Raw genomic sequence first — 13,869 nt, forward strand, 5'->3', positions numbered from 1 at the left:
CTTCAGTGGAATGTTAAAGGGGAGAGAGAGCTTTGTTAACGGCGCGTAATCATTCGCATATGAGTCTCAAAGACAATAGGGAACATAAAGGAGGTCAGTGGTTAAGTAGCAGGAGCGGCGTAAGACAGATAACTATTATTGTTACCACTAGTATACTCCTATGGATGCAAGTACTGCTACAGTATAATAATAATAATAATAATAATAATAAAATATAATAATAAAATTAACCATTGCAAGTGAGTCTCTGAGACAATAGGAACATACAGTTGAGGTCAGTGGTTAGGTACTTAAGCAGGAAAGGTGTAAGACTGAAAACTACTATTATGCTACTAATATAGGTATTACAACTACTTTTATTCATGCTACTCTGATACAACTAATAATGATATATCCAGACCGTGATATTAGAAACTTAAGAGTTTTGCAAGTACCATTAATATTTTGAAACTAAATACTAGCAGACATTCACGAATAGGCAAACTAACCCCATGGTGAAACATTTAGATTAATTCCGAGAATGTTGATATCCAACATTTAAAAAGAAAATTTTGAATTGAAAAGTGAAAATAACTTACTACATATATAACATGTGGAGATAAATAAGCCATGCTTACCGCGCCCTTATTATCGAAATACTATTACTTTAATATAGAAGTATAATAATGGTGTATAGACAAATGTATGAAGATTCCCTAGGACTGATTTATATCTGCAGATTTAATTCTTTGAATAACTGTTGATATTCTACCCACAGAGACACGAGCAATTGCACGCGGCACACACACACACACACCACACACATTATATATATATATATATATATATATATATATATATATATATATATATATATATATATATATAAAATTAATCATTAAGATTAATTGGTGATTAAAAAGTATTTTGGGCATGGAGTTGCCAACCTCAGGCATTTCTCTCCTGTCGGTGATCCACCACAGTCGAATGAGAGCGAGACACTTGATAAAAACTTTTATGGGATTCAACGGATCGAATATGCATTAATCTGCCTCGGTTGGAAATCTAACCCGGTTCTGTTGCAAGCCACTGGATTAACAGGAATTATCATATATATATATATATATATATATATATATCTATATATATATATATATATATATATATATATATATACAGGTGCAATGCGTCACAATCAGGCCCCTTCCCTTATATGTATAAAGACAGAGAGAGAGAGAGAGAGAGAGAGAGAGAGAGAGATAAGAGAGAGAGAGAGAGAGAGAGAGAGAGAGACGCTGGCAATAACAGTGCGGGTTTTCAATATTTCACAGGGTATCGGAATGCTACGCTAGAGTACTTACACTGCGCATATTTTCTCTTTCCTCTTTTGTACTTTTCATGTATTCTTATTTTTACAAATCAACAAGAATTAAAAAAAATTAAAAGTTCTTGTTAATGTTTCAGTAAACAGCTCCCGATGGATTGCTGCTACACGTTAAAATGAATGTTCTTATTGCTTATCTATAGAGGTAGTGTGTTTGTTCTGTCAATATGATTTTCTAAATAAGAGCAAGTATCCCTCACCGGTGATTTTTACTTATATATATATATATATATATATATATATATATATATATATATATATATTTTAGTATATATATATATATATATATATACATATATATATACATATATATAATATATATATATATATATATATATATATATATATATACATATATTCATATTTATATTCATATTATATATATATATATATATATATATATATATATATGTATATATATAAATGTGTATATATATATATATATATATATATATATATTATATATAAATATATATACATATATACATATATATATATATGTGTGTATATATATATATATATATATATATATATATATATAACTGGAGATTCTTGAAAGGTAAAGACCAGGGAAAAACATAAATTAGGGGAATGGGAATTTCACAAAGGCTCTTTTCATCACATAGAGCGGAGAAAATAACAATGAAGATGATTATGATTACGATGAAAGCTTTCCATATCTTTTTGGAAAGAGGGTATTTCCAAAAGTATTAAAAAAAAGCACTTCAGAAAAAGCGATGACTACAATACGTCACATTAACTTCACATTTTCTCCATGTGATTGTTTGTTTGTTTGTATGGTGTTTTTTACGTTGCATGAAACCAATGGTTATCAGCAACGGGACCAACGGATTTACGTGACTTCCGAATCACGTCGAGAATGAACTTCTATCACCTTAAATACACATCTCTCATCCCTCAGTAAAATGCCAGAGAATCGAACTCGCGGCCACCGAGGTCGCAGGCCAAGACCATACCGATCATGCCACTGAGGCGCTCTTTCTTCATGTGATTAACTTATCACAAAGAAAGCCGCCGGGCTTACGTTACACGTATCTGTTCTGGTTGAAATTTATATATCTGTGTAGCCTTCTTTTAACGTATCATATGTTGGATTGACAGAAGCACACTTATCATAAAAAAACTCTGTATCTCAACTATACTTTATGTTTGTATCTATGTCTTCATTGTTTTCTTTTTTTTATCTATTTATCGTTTTTTTTAAGTTAACCAAAACCAAAGAGCGACCGGTAACACTACTTTAATCTAAATATAAAACTGTCCAGAAATATTTCGTGTAATGTTGTATATCTTTTTAACTCTGGAAACAGGGGGGAGTAATTGGAAAATGGACTTAATTGGTTAAAATTTGCATAAAACAACGTGAGTTGGTTTTCTTGAGCGCATTTTTCATGAGACTGCAATCTCTTAATTGCTTGGGAATTGGTTAGAATATAAAAGACTTTGAGCAATTAAGGCTATTATATGAATCAGGAAGTATGACGGGGCCGATAAAGAACCAGTTCTTAAATTACGCTGACCCTCCATAAAATAGAATTATTTTTCATATGGTCAAAATAAAAATAAGCGTCCCGGATTTCAACTGAGAAAGAAAGTGTTATGAAAAGTCATAACATCTCTCGGATTTCGATTATTCTTCATAACAGACTCTTTCCAACACTTCTTTACCCCCCCTTTGCCTTTTTCTTCCTTTAGTTAATAATAATAATCAGAGAATGTAAGATTTAGGAATACATGGTTCCTTAAGCATTATTAGAATTACACTCGCGTCAAATAAATTGGGATAATTAGTTTTTAAAAAATTTTATCTCTCGTCTGATTACAAAGGGGTGTATATATTCATTGAATAGAATACCCTTCCAGTTTGTTTAAGAGAGAGAGAGAGATAGAGAGAGAGAGAGAGAGAGAGTCAAAGTTCGAGTCTTAATTTTTTTTTATTATTGATCAATTTTGGACAATCTATTAAGCAAGGTATTGACGTCATGTTTCCCTTAATGCATGGTCCAACTAAGCATTTTTCTAATAAATAATAATAATAATTCAACGACTTCATAATGTTACAGTTAAACGCATGTCTCTATAATGCGTTCAAATCCAGGGAAGTGTACGACATGCCCATCGTACATAAACTGGAACTCACCTAATGGAAATCGTAGAGGAATGAACTCCCTTCCTTCCCTTCCATCTTCGAGCTCCTTTCTAAATAAGACGTAAATCTCTTCCAGTACTTCTCACTGAGAAAATTCTCAGGTAACGCTGTCTGAGCCCTCAGACGAATATGAGCAGAGTCACCCAGAGCAGAGCGTCAATAAGGCAAACCGCTGTTTAGAGCCATTTACGATTCTCAGTCTCCTTTGGTAATCCGATTATCAAAGGTTTACTCTAGTGTTAATTCCTCGCTCTCGGGTATTTGCCGATGCACAGTCAAATGGGTGAACTGACGGATTTTCACGGTTACTCGGGGAGTAAGCCTACAAACTAATCTGTTGTTGTTGTTATTTTTGTTCTCCTGCTTCTTGCATTTACAGTTCTTGTTTGGGGTAAGAAAGCTCAATGGAAAAGCCTAAAAAGCTTTGAAAAAAGGCGTTTCGCGGGTTGAGTTAAAGGTACAGGATTTTAGGATAGGATCCCTATAATTTTTTTATTAGAGTGAAAATGGCAAAAAAATAATAATGTTCATGTTAAGCAGTACAGAAAAATAATTTCTGATAAAATATAGCATATTTATTTTCATTTTCGTTGGGGAAACAACGCTCTATTTGGCCGTAGGTTTTAGCACGTCCCCCGAGTGAACTGTGGGTCAGATCACGCCTTGTTTTGCCTTTAGTATGAATTAATATTGCGTTCTATATCTATCTACTTCACATGACATCATATTTATGATCATAAACACATATCAATAAAACGATACTCCTGCCTCCTAGCACAGCTATGAGTCTTACTTGCAGTAGCAACAAGAGTCACATGGAAAGCGTAGGTTAGAGGCATTTGCCGTGCAAATGGCCCAAAAGTTACAGGAACTATCAAGATACCTTCGGATACCTGGTCTGTAATAATAGTTAAATAGAAGTTAGATGTCAAATGGTATTTAAAAGCCAATTACTCGCGGGTCTATCATTAAGAGGTCAAAATCCATCGTGAAAATTTGATAGCAGCAACATGACTAGTTTTAACTTTGTCTCGCCAATATATATATATATATATATATATATATATATATATATATATATATATATATATATATGTGTGTGAATAACTTGATCACGAAACTATATATAAAACGTGATGCTATGTATACATAAAGGTGATGCCACGAGGGAAAATGAAAAGAAGAGAATTACCAAGAACTTTCGGTCTACACGACTCTTTACTTGAGGCACAACTTGTGCCTCAAGTGTGTGTGTGTGTGTGTGTGTGTGTGTGTGTGTGTGTGTGTGTGTGTGTGTGTGTACACACTACAATCAAATTATAAAAAAATACAAATACATACATACTTACATAGGTACATACACACAGAAGTAAATAGATAACAAAACAAGTAAATAAATAAATAAATAAATAAATAAGTAAGTAAGCAAGTAAATAAATAAATAAATAAATGAATAAGTTTTCAATCTTTTTAATCTGTTATGCACTAATGGAGCAATACGGCGAGCAAAATCATTCTCTCTATCTTTTTTTAATTAACTCCTGAAATAAACAGCTACGGTGGGCCAACTGGGACTCAATGTTACACAGGTACTTAATTCCTGAACCGAGAAAATAAACTGCCTAAATGACGTATAGAGAGAGAGAGAGAGAGAGAGAGAGAGAGAGAGAGAGAGAGAGAGAGATGTTTTTAACTGGCTAAATGGCAGAGGGATCGAGAAAGAGTGGGAGATTGGTTTTAACTGACTAAATGGCACAGAGAGAGAGAGAGAGAGAGAGAGAGAGAGAGAGAGGAGAGAGAGAGAACCACCTGATTTCTATGCCTTTATCAATATTCCATCAGGTGAAAACTGCATTTCAGGAATTATCACCAAATCAATAAAATAATGTATCATCATCAAGAATCGGCCCCAACGCATGACGTGAAATATCCAGTACCTACTAAACAGTTTTGAGTGAATAGCGGTAATCGTTTCTTGTTCTACCTTTTTCTCGTAATATTTAAGCATAATATTAGGAATATAAAAATTTAAAATTTACAAAATAAAAAAAAAACACGCACGTATAACTCCCTACATAATCCTTAACTTACTTTTAGCTTTACCGACTCTCTCTGGTTCACACTCCCAGACACAAACAAAATTAATCTTGAAAGCAGTGCCCTACCCTAATATATTATTTAGTTAAGTCTGTAATCAAAGGATATACTCCTAGACAAGAATAAGGCTTGAAGAACGAATGCTTAATTCATTTACTAATCGATTTAATAGAATGAACAGAGATCACGGAAGCTATGGTTACAGGAAGCAAGGAAAATCTAGGTTTAAACGTAACATACTGTATTATATCATTTATGAATATATTAGTACCTAAATTGCAAGGGTAGGTGAATAAGACCAAATTCCGCAAGTCTTTCAGCGTTGTGATTACTTGTTTATAGGTTCATTTAATTTGTATTGCGTTTTAATGATCACAGGGGAAAATTTTATCTAAAGTAAAACAAATCCTCGCCAATAACGTGATTGATAATAAAATTATGTAACCTGTGATCTGTTTATCTATGCACTATGCATATACACGTTTATGGTATAATTTTATGTACGTGTATATATATATATATATATATATATATATATATATATATATATATATATATATATATATATATATATGCGCATTTATTAAATGCACTCATAATATATAAAGACTATTATTGCCGGTGTGGGGTTGCCAGAAACGCACCCGGAATATACGGACAGTTTAGGGGGGCTTATGTTGTTTCCAGGTGGTCACCTCACTACAACCCACCGCTGTTTAGTGACCTTAGTGTATCGGTAACAAACCCATTTATAATTTTTGAAAACCCTTTCCTGCTATAAGGTAATTTTCCAATTGGAATTTTAAGACAATTATCCGACCTTTTTTTTATGTTGCCGATATAGATATTTCAGTACGTCCACACAATCGAACCAATTTTCTCTCTCTCTCTCTCTCTCTCTCTCTCTCGGCCTTTCCTCTTAACACCACGATGAGCATACCTTGAGATTTACTGTTCGGACATTTCATCCATTTCAGGAGCCTCTTAATTACCTTTAATGATGTGATTCCTACTAAGACTTTATTCGACTCACCGTCCCGTCAATCCTATTACACCCAAGGGATTACGAGAAACACCTCTCTCTCTCTCTCTCTCCTCTCTCTCTCTCTCTCTCTCTCTCCTCTCTCTCTCTCTCTCTCTCATAATTCACTCGGTAAGTTTATCATTGCAATTGCTTCCTCCACTGATTTTAATATGAAACATTACACTCATAATAAGGAAAAAATTGCTGACCACCAACGTTATTCTATTTTTGTGTCAAAAGAATTCTCATCCTATTCCACATTTGATAGGCATGTCTATCTGGCACCCGGCCGCACCCACACCCCTACCCCTTTCTTCTTTTTGTTTCCTCTTGGTCTATGCAGACAATTGTGAGATCAGTCGAATGAGGTTTGGTTAAGTAAGGTCACAGTAAGCCCATACCATATATATAATATATATATATATATATATATATATATATGTATGTGTGTGTGTGTGTATACATACATAGTATACCTACACACACACACACACACACACACACACACACACATATATATATATATATATATATATATATATATATATATATATATATATATATATCTATATACATAGTTCCTGGGTGTTTAAGATCAAACCAAGAAACAATCATAAGAAGAGACTTAAAAACTTACCTTCGCTCTCTCTCTCTCTCTCTCTCTCTCTCCTCTCTCTCTCTCTCTCTCTCTCTCAGGCCCGGAGAAGACCTCGGAAATAAGACCCATAAATATGATCGTCCTATAATCCTCTTTTCAAGCTTCCCAGAAATCTCCAAAATTTATTATCTATCACTGAGGAGATTTATCGTCTTTTTATTTTCCTAACGGAACCTAGAGGTGAGAAATTCACTATTTTCTTACAATTGTGCTGGAAGTACTGCACTCAGTAACTTCATATAGCTAGATGCATTTGAACATAAAGAATGGAACAAAATATTGCACTGTGCTATTTTCTACTCTGTCCACTTTGAAGATACCAAACTGTAAAAATGACGTTTATCCAAGTGCATGAGAATTATAAATAATAAAAATATATATATATGCAAGACATATATCCATCAAAATCATAAAGAAAAGGAAGACTATATATATATATATATATATATATATATATATATATATATATATATATATATATATATATATATATATGTATATATATATATATATATATATATATATATAAAATATAAAATATATATATGTATATATATAAATATATATATATATATATATATATATATATATATATATATATATATATATATTTATATATATCCATCAAAATCTTGACAAACAGAAAGTCGCTTGGAAACTTAATGTTCTGGAGTGTTTTCAGGCTTAAGCACTCTGACGGTGGAGAGTATTGGCAGATAATAAAGCTTACATGTCTAATATCATCCTCCTCCTCCTCCTCCTCCTCCTCTCAATAATAATAATAATAATAATAATAATAATAATAATAATAATAATAGTAATAATAATAATAATAATAATAATAAATTATTATTATTATTATTATTATTATTATTTTTATTATTTTTTTTTCTTGCTCTATCACAGTCCTCCAATTCGACTGGGTGGTATTTATAGTGTGGGGTTCCGGGTTGCATCCTGCCTCTTTAGGAGTACATCACTTTTCCTTACTATGTGCGCCGTTTCTAGGATCACACTCTTCAGCATGAGTCTTGGAGCTACTTCAGCTCTAGTTTTTCTAGATTCCTTTTCAGGGATCTTGGGATCGTGCCTAGTGTCCTATGATTATGGGTACGATTTCAATGGCATATCCCATATCCTTCTTATTTCTATTTTCAGATCTTGATACTTATCCATTTTTTCTCTCTCTTTCTCTTCAACTCTGGTGTCCCATGGTATTGCGACATCAATGAGTGATACTTTCTTCTTGATTTTGTCAATCAACGTCACGTCTGGTCTATTTCTGCAACGTAAAATCACCCTATCTGTTTTCTGATACCATTAGTCCCTAATGAGGATCTTTGCCTGATCGTTTTCTATCACTCCCTTCAGGTTGGTGCTCGTACCACTTATTACTGCAAGGTAGCTGATGTTTTCTTGCACAGGCTCCAGTGGAGGGCTTTTGCCACTGAATCATGCCTCTTGTTACTTTGCCCTTTTTTATGTTGACTAAGGCGCATTTTTCTATTCCAAACTCCATCCTGATGTCCCCAGATACAATCCTTACAGTATGGATTAGGTATCTATTTTCCTTGATGCTCTTCCCACCTACAGCTTGATGTCGTCCATGAACATCAGATGGTTAATTCTGTTGCCTCTTTTCTTGAGTTGGTACCCGGCATCTTCTTCGTAGTACTTTGTCATGGGAGTCATGGCTACTACGAAGAGTAGTGGGGACAGTGGAGTCTCCCTGGAAGATCCCTCTCCTGATATTAACCTCTGCTAGTCTTATTCCAGAGCTTGTAAGTATTGTATTCCAGTTGCCGGCATTGTATTTTAGAGGAAGCTGATGGTGTTTTCCTCTGCCCCATATATTTTCAGGCATTCTATTAGCCATGTGTGTGGTATCATGTCGAAGGCTTTCTTATAGTCTATCCATGCCATGCTTAGGTTGGTTTTTCCATTCTCCTACTGTTCTTCATTGCCATTTCATCTATCAGGAGCTGGTCTTTTGTGCCCCTACACTTCCTTCTTGCAGCCTTTCTGTTGGGGGATGGTGTTTGTCTCCTCTAGGTAGTTGTATAGCCTTTCACTGATTGATACTGTTAGTAACTTCCACTTTATTATTATATATTATTATTTTTTTTTTTTTTGCTGCTATCACAGTCTTCCAATTCGACTGGTGTATTTATAATGTGGGGTTCCGGGTTGCATCCTGCCTCCTTAGGAGTACATCACTTTTCTTTTTCTACTATGTGTGCCGTTTCTAGGATCAACACTCTTCTACACGAGTCCTGGAGCTACTTCAGCCTCTAGTTTTTCTAGATTCCTTTTCAGGGATCTTGGGATCGTGCCTAGTGCTCCTATGATTATGGGTACGATTTCCAATGGCATATCCCATATCCTTCTTATTTCTATTTTCAGATCTTGATACTTGTCCATTTTTTCCCTCTCTTTCTCTTCAACTCTGGTGTGCCCATGGTATTGCAACATCAATGAGTGATACTTTCTTCTTGACTTTGTCAATCAACGTCACGTCTGGTCTGTTTGCACGTATCACTCTATCCGTTCTGATACCATAGTCCCACAGGATCTTTGCGTGATCGTTTTCTATCTCACTCAGGTTGGTGTCGTACCACTTATTACTGCAAGGTAGCTGATGTTTCTTGCACAGGCTCCAGTGGAGGGCTTTTGCCATGAATCATGCCTCTTTTTGTACTGGTTCTGTGCAAGTGCCGGACTTCATTCGCTTGCTATGTGGTTTATGGTTTCATTTTTCGTATTGCACTTCCTACATATGGGAGAGATGTTATTTCCGTCTATCGTTCTTTTTGAACATATCTGGTTCTTAGGGCCTGATCTTGTGCCGCTGTTATCATTCCTTCAGTTTCCTTCTTTAGCTCTCTCTGTAGCCATTGCCATGTGTCATCGCTGGCTAGTTCTTTAGTCTGTCTCATGTATTGTCCGTGCATTGGTTTGTTGTGTGCCCAGTCCTCTGTTCTGTCTGTCCTTCTCCTGTCTCTGTATATTTCTGGGTCTTCGTCTACTTTTATTAGTTCTTCTTCCCATGCACTCTTTAGCCACTCGTCTTCACTGGTTTTCAGATATTGCCCCAGTGCTCTGTTCTCGATGTTGACACAGTCCTCTATACTTAGTAGTCCTCTCCCTCCTTCCTTTCGTGTTATGTATAGTCTGTCCGTATTTGCTCTTGAGTGTAGTGCTTTTTGTATTGTCATATGTTTCCTGGTTTTCTGATCTATGCCGCGGAGTTCTGCCCTCGTCCATTCCACTATTCCTGCGCTGTATCTGATTACTGGCACTGCCCCATGTGTTTATGGCTTTTATCATATTTCCGGCGTTGAGTTTTGACTTGAGTCTCTGCATATATTCTTTCCTGATCGTGTCCTCATCTCTTGGTGTTTTATATCCCCTCCTTCCATTATTCCCAGGTATTGTATCCTGTCTCATCTATGTGTTTGATGTTGCTCCCATCTGGTAGCTTTATCCCTTCAGTCCTCGTTACTTTGCCTTTTTGTGTTGTTGACTAAGGCGCATTTTTCTATTCCAAACTCCATCCTGATGTCCCAGATACAATCCTTACAGTTTGGATTAGGGATCTGTTTCTTTGATGCTCTTACCATACAGCTTGATGTCGTCCATGAACATCAGATGGTTGATTCTGTTGCCTCTTTTCTTGAGTTGGTACCCGGCATCCATCTTCTGTAGTAACTCTTGTCATGGGAAATCATGGCTACTTTAACGAAGAGTAGTGGGGACAGTGAGTCGCCCTGGAAGATCCCTCCTCCTGATATTAACCTCGCTAGTCTTATCCAGAGCTTGTAAGTATTGTATTCCAGTTGCGCTTTGTATTATTATTATCATTATTATTATTATTATTATTATATTATTATTATTATTATTTGTTATTATTATTATTATTATTAGGATCCCAATGCTATGCTAACTGGAGAGTTAGTAAGATCAATCATTGCAGCAATAAAACAAAACAAACAACAAAAATACCAGGCATTTAAATACTTGTAAGCAACTATTAACTGTAACGAAAGGAAATCAGCCTGAAACCAATGACATAATTTTCGAGCAATAATCGAAAATAATACAGGAACTATAAAAGAAAATCTAAAGTAAAAACGGAATAATCACAAGCGAAACAAAATCATTCTCGATAACATAGATAACAAATTTGTAGTTTCAAAGTAACAAGAAACCCTTTAGAACCCTTTTTCTTATTTCAGCTAAAAGATGGAGTGAGGTCATCCAATTATTAAAAATTCAGACCGAATTCCCCCGCCATGAAGAACGAAAACCTGTGAAAGATTCAATACTCGAGAGAGAGAGAGAGAGAGAGAGAGAGAGAGACGAGAGAGAGAGAGAGAGAGAGATTGGGGTGGGGGGCAGGAGGGTGTTGGTCCCAAGGTCCCCAAGCTACTGCCTTGAAACAAGACTTAATGCAAGGGTTCAGATCTCTGTACTTTCTTCGACCTATTTCTGAAGGAAAAGTTAGCCAGAAGGCGTGGGTCTAAATTATGGCTCGGCGCAAATTTTTGGAGAAATAAGAGAGAGAGAGAGAGAGAGAGGGGGGAAGAGGAGCTGGCTAAGAGAGACCGACGACGAAAATCAAACTATAATTTTATTCGTGTTTCCAATGAAGCAATACAAAGTCTTACCTCAAAACCAGAGCAATCATAGTACTGTTTATGGGAGCTTGGTGAGGGGAGAGTAGGCTAAACGAATGTAATGACATTTGTCAGCCGTGAAAATAACAAAGATGTTAAAAAACAGAATAAAAAAAGACACGTACTTCTTCTTAATGAGACATGAAAAATATAAACCGATAAATAGATACTAAACTGATTCACATTTGACTGCTTAACATTTTTACTTATGTCGTGTTGGTTACGAAACCACACTTAGTGACAATTGAGTACCTATATTGAAATCTTTGATGAAAGTGGAACCTTTACGAAGTTATAAGAAAAACTGACTATCTGGAAGCAAGAAGGCAATGACAATGCTGAGGATGTTAAATCAGACCTAAAGAAGTAAAAAAAAAAAAAAAACAAGTTTAAAAAAACACGGCGGAGGTTAGCATTTACTAATACGTAGTATCTGATGCCTGGGTTGTTGGACAACATCCGATCTGCGAAATAGAAATTCCGATGGAGATTTTATGGCTTGCTTTGGGAAGCTGAGGAATATCAAATGTAGAAAAAAAAATGAATAATTTAAAAAATTTAGCAATAGTAGAACTTTCATACGAAAGTGGTACTAAATCAATTTAGCGCAAGAATAACTTTACAGAAGTAGACTCATAGAAGGGAGAAATATAAGAAAAAAAAAAATCACAATTTAGAGGCACGTAATCACTTTAATAAAAAAATCATTCAGAAGTATTTTAATGCAACGAATAATGAATCAGTTTGTAAAAAAAAAATACCTGCCATATTTAATTCACTGACATGGTGATTGATAAGTGCCATGCATGTAATCTTGACACCCCCCCCCCCCCCCCCCCCCCCCTCCCCCCCCCCCCCCCCCCCGCCAACAAAAAAAAAATAATCATAAATCTTTTTAAACGAGACAGTTCACCTCCATTCCACCGAACTCTTCCAACAGTTGTGAGACTCGTTGGAATTTCTCAGCTTCGTTTTCCGGAAGTTCTCCGACGGAAAACAAAAAAAAAAAGGAAGAGAAAAAGATTGATTTATACAGCTTCCGAATTCTCAACCCCGGCTTTAAATTTCATCTGATGCTTCTCACGCTTTACACACCGTTAAATATCCCAGAAAACATCTGCAGAATAGAGGAAAAAAGGAAGGAAGCAGGCATCCAGAAAGTAAGTAAGTATATCTTAGTTTAACCAGACCACTGAGCTGCTTAACAGCTCTCCTAGGGCTGCCCCGAAGGATAAAGATATTTTTTATGTGGCTAGGAACCAACCGGTTACCTAGCAACGGGACCTACAGCTATTGTGGGCTCGTAACCACATTATACCGAGTAAATTAATTTCTAATCATCAGAAAATAAATTCCTCTGATTCCACGTTGGCAGATGGGGGAATCGAACTCGGGACTACCAAATCGGTGGCGAGCACATCAACCACTCGTCCAACAAGGAACTGTATCCTGAAAAGGCAGACAGACACAGACAGACGACAGGGAAAGTAGGAGACATGACATTATAAATAGGAGATAAGAACTGCTAAGAACTTGTATTAATTATATAAGGGTATGGAAATTTGGAATTGTTGCTATACAATCCATAATTAAAAGTTTATACATGTTTAATATATTTCTCTAGAGAATTTTACTCTTATGTAAAAAGAACAATTGCCCACAGTTACGGAAACCACTAATGCCAAAAACACAAGTAGGCAGAGATGTTTTATATATATGTATGAATAAATAAATAAATAAATGAATGAATGAATAAATAAATAATTAAATAACTATATATATATATATATATATATATATATATATATATATATCATATATATATATATATATATATATATATATGTATGGTATGTGTGTGCGCACCTGTGTATGTGTGTG

The sequence above is a fragment of the Macrobrachium nipponense genome, chromosome 14 (assembly GCF_015104395.2).
Source record: "Macrobrachium nipponense isolate FS-2020 chromosome 14, ASM1510439v2, whole genome shotgun sequence".
In the NCBI taxonomy this organism is placed as follows: domain Eukaryota; kingdom Metazoa; phylum Arthropoda; class Malacostraca; order Decapoda; family Palaemonidae; genus Macrobrachium; species Macrobrachium nipponense.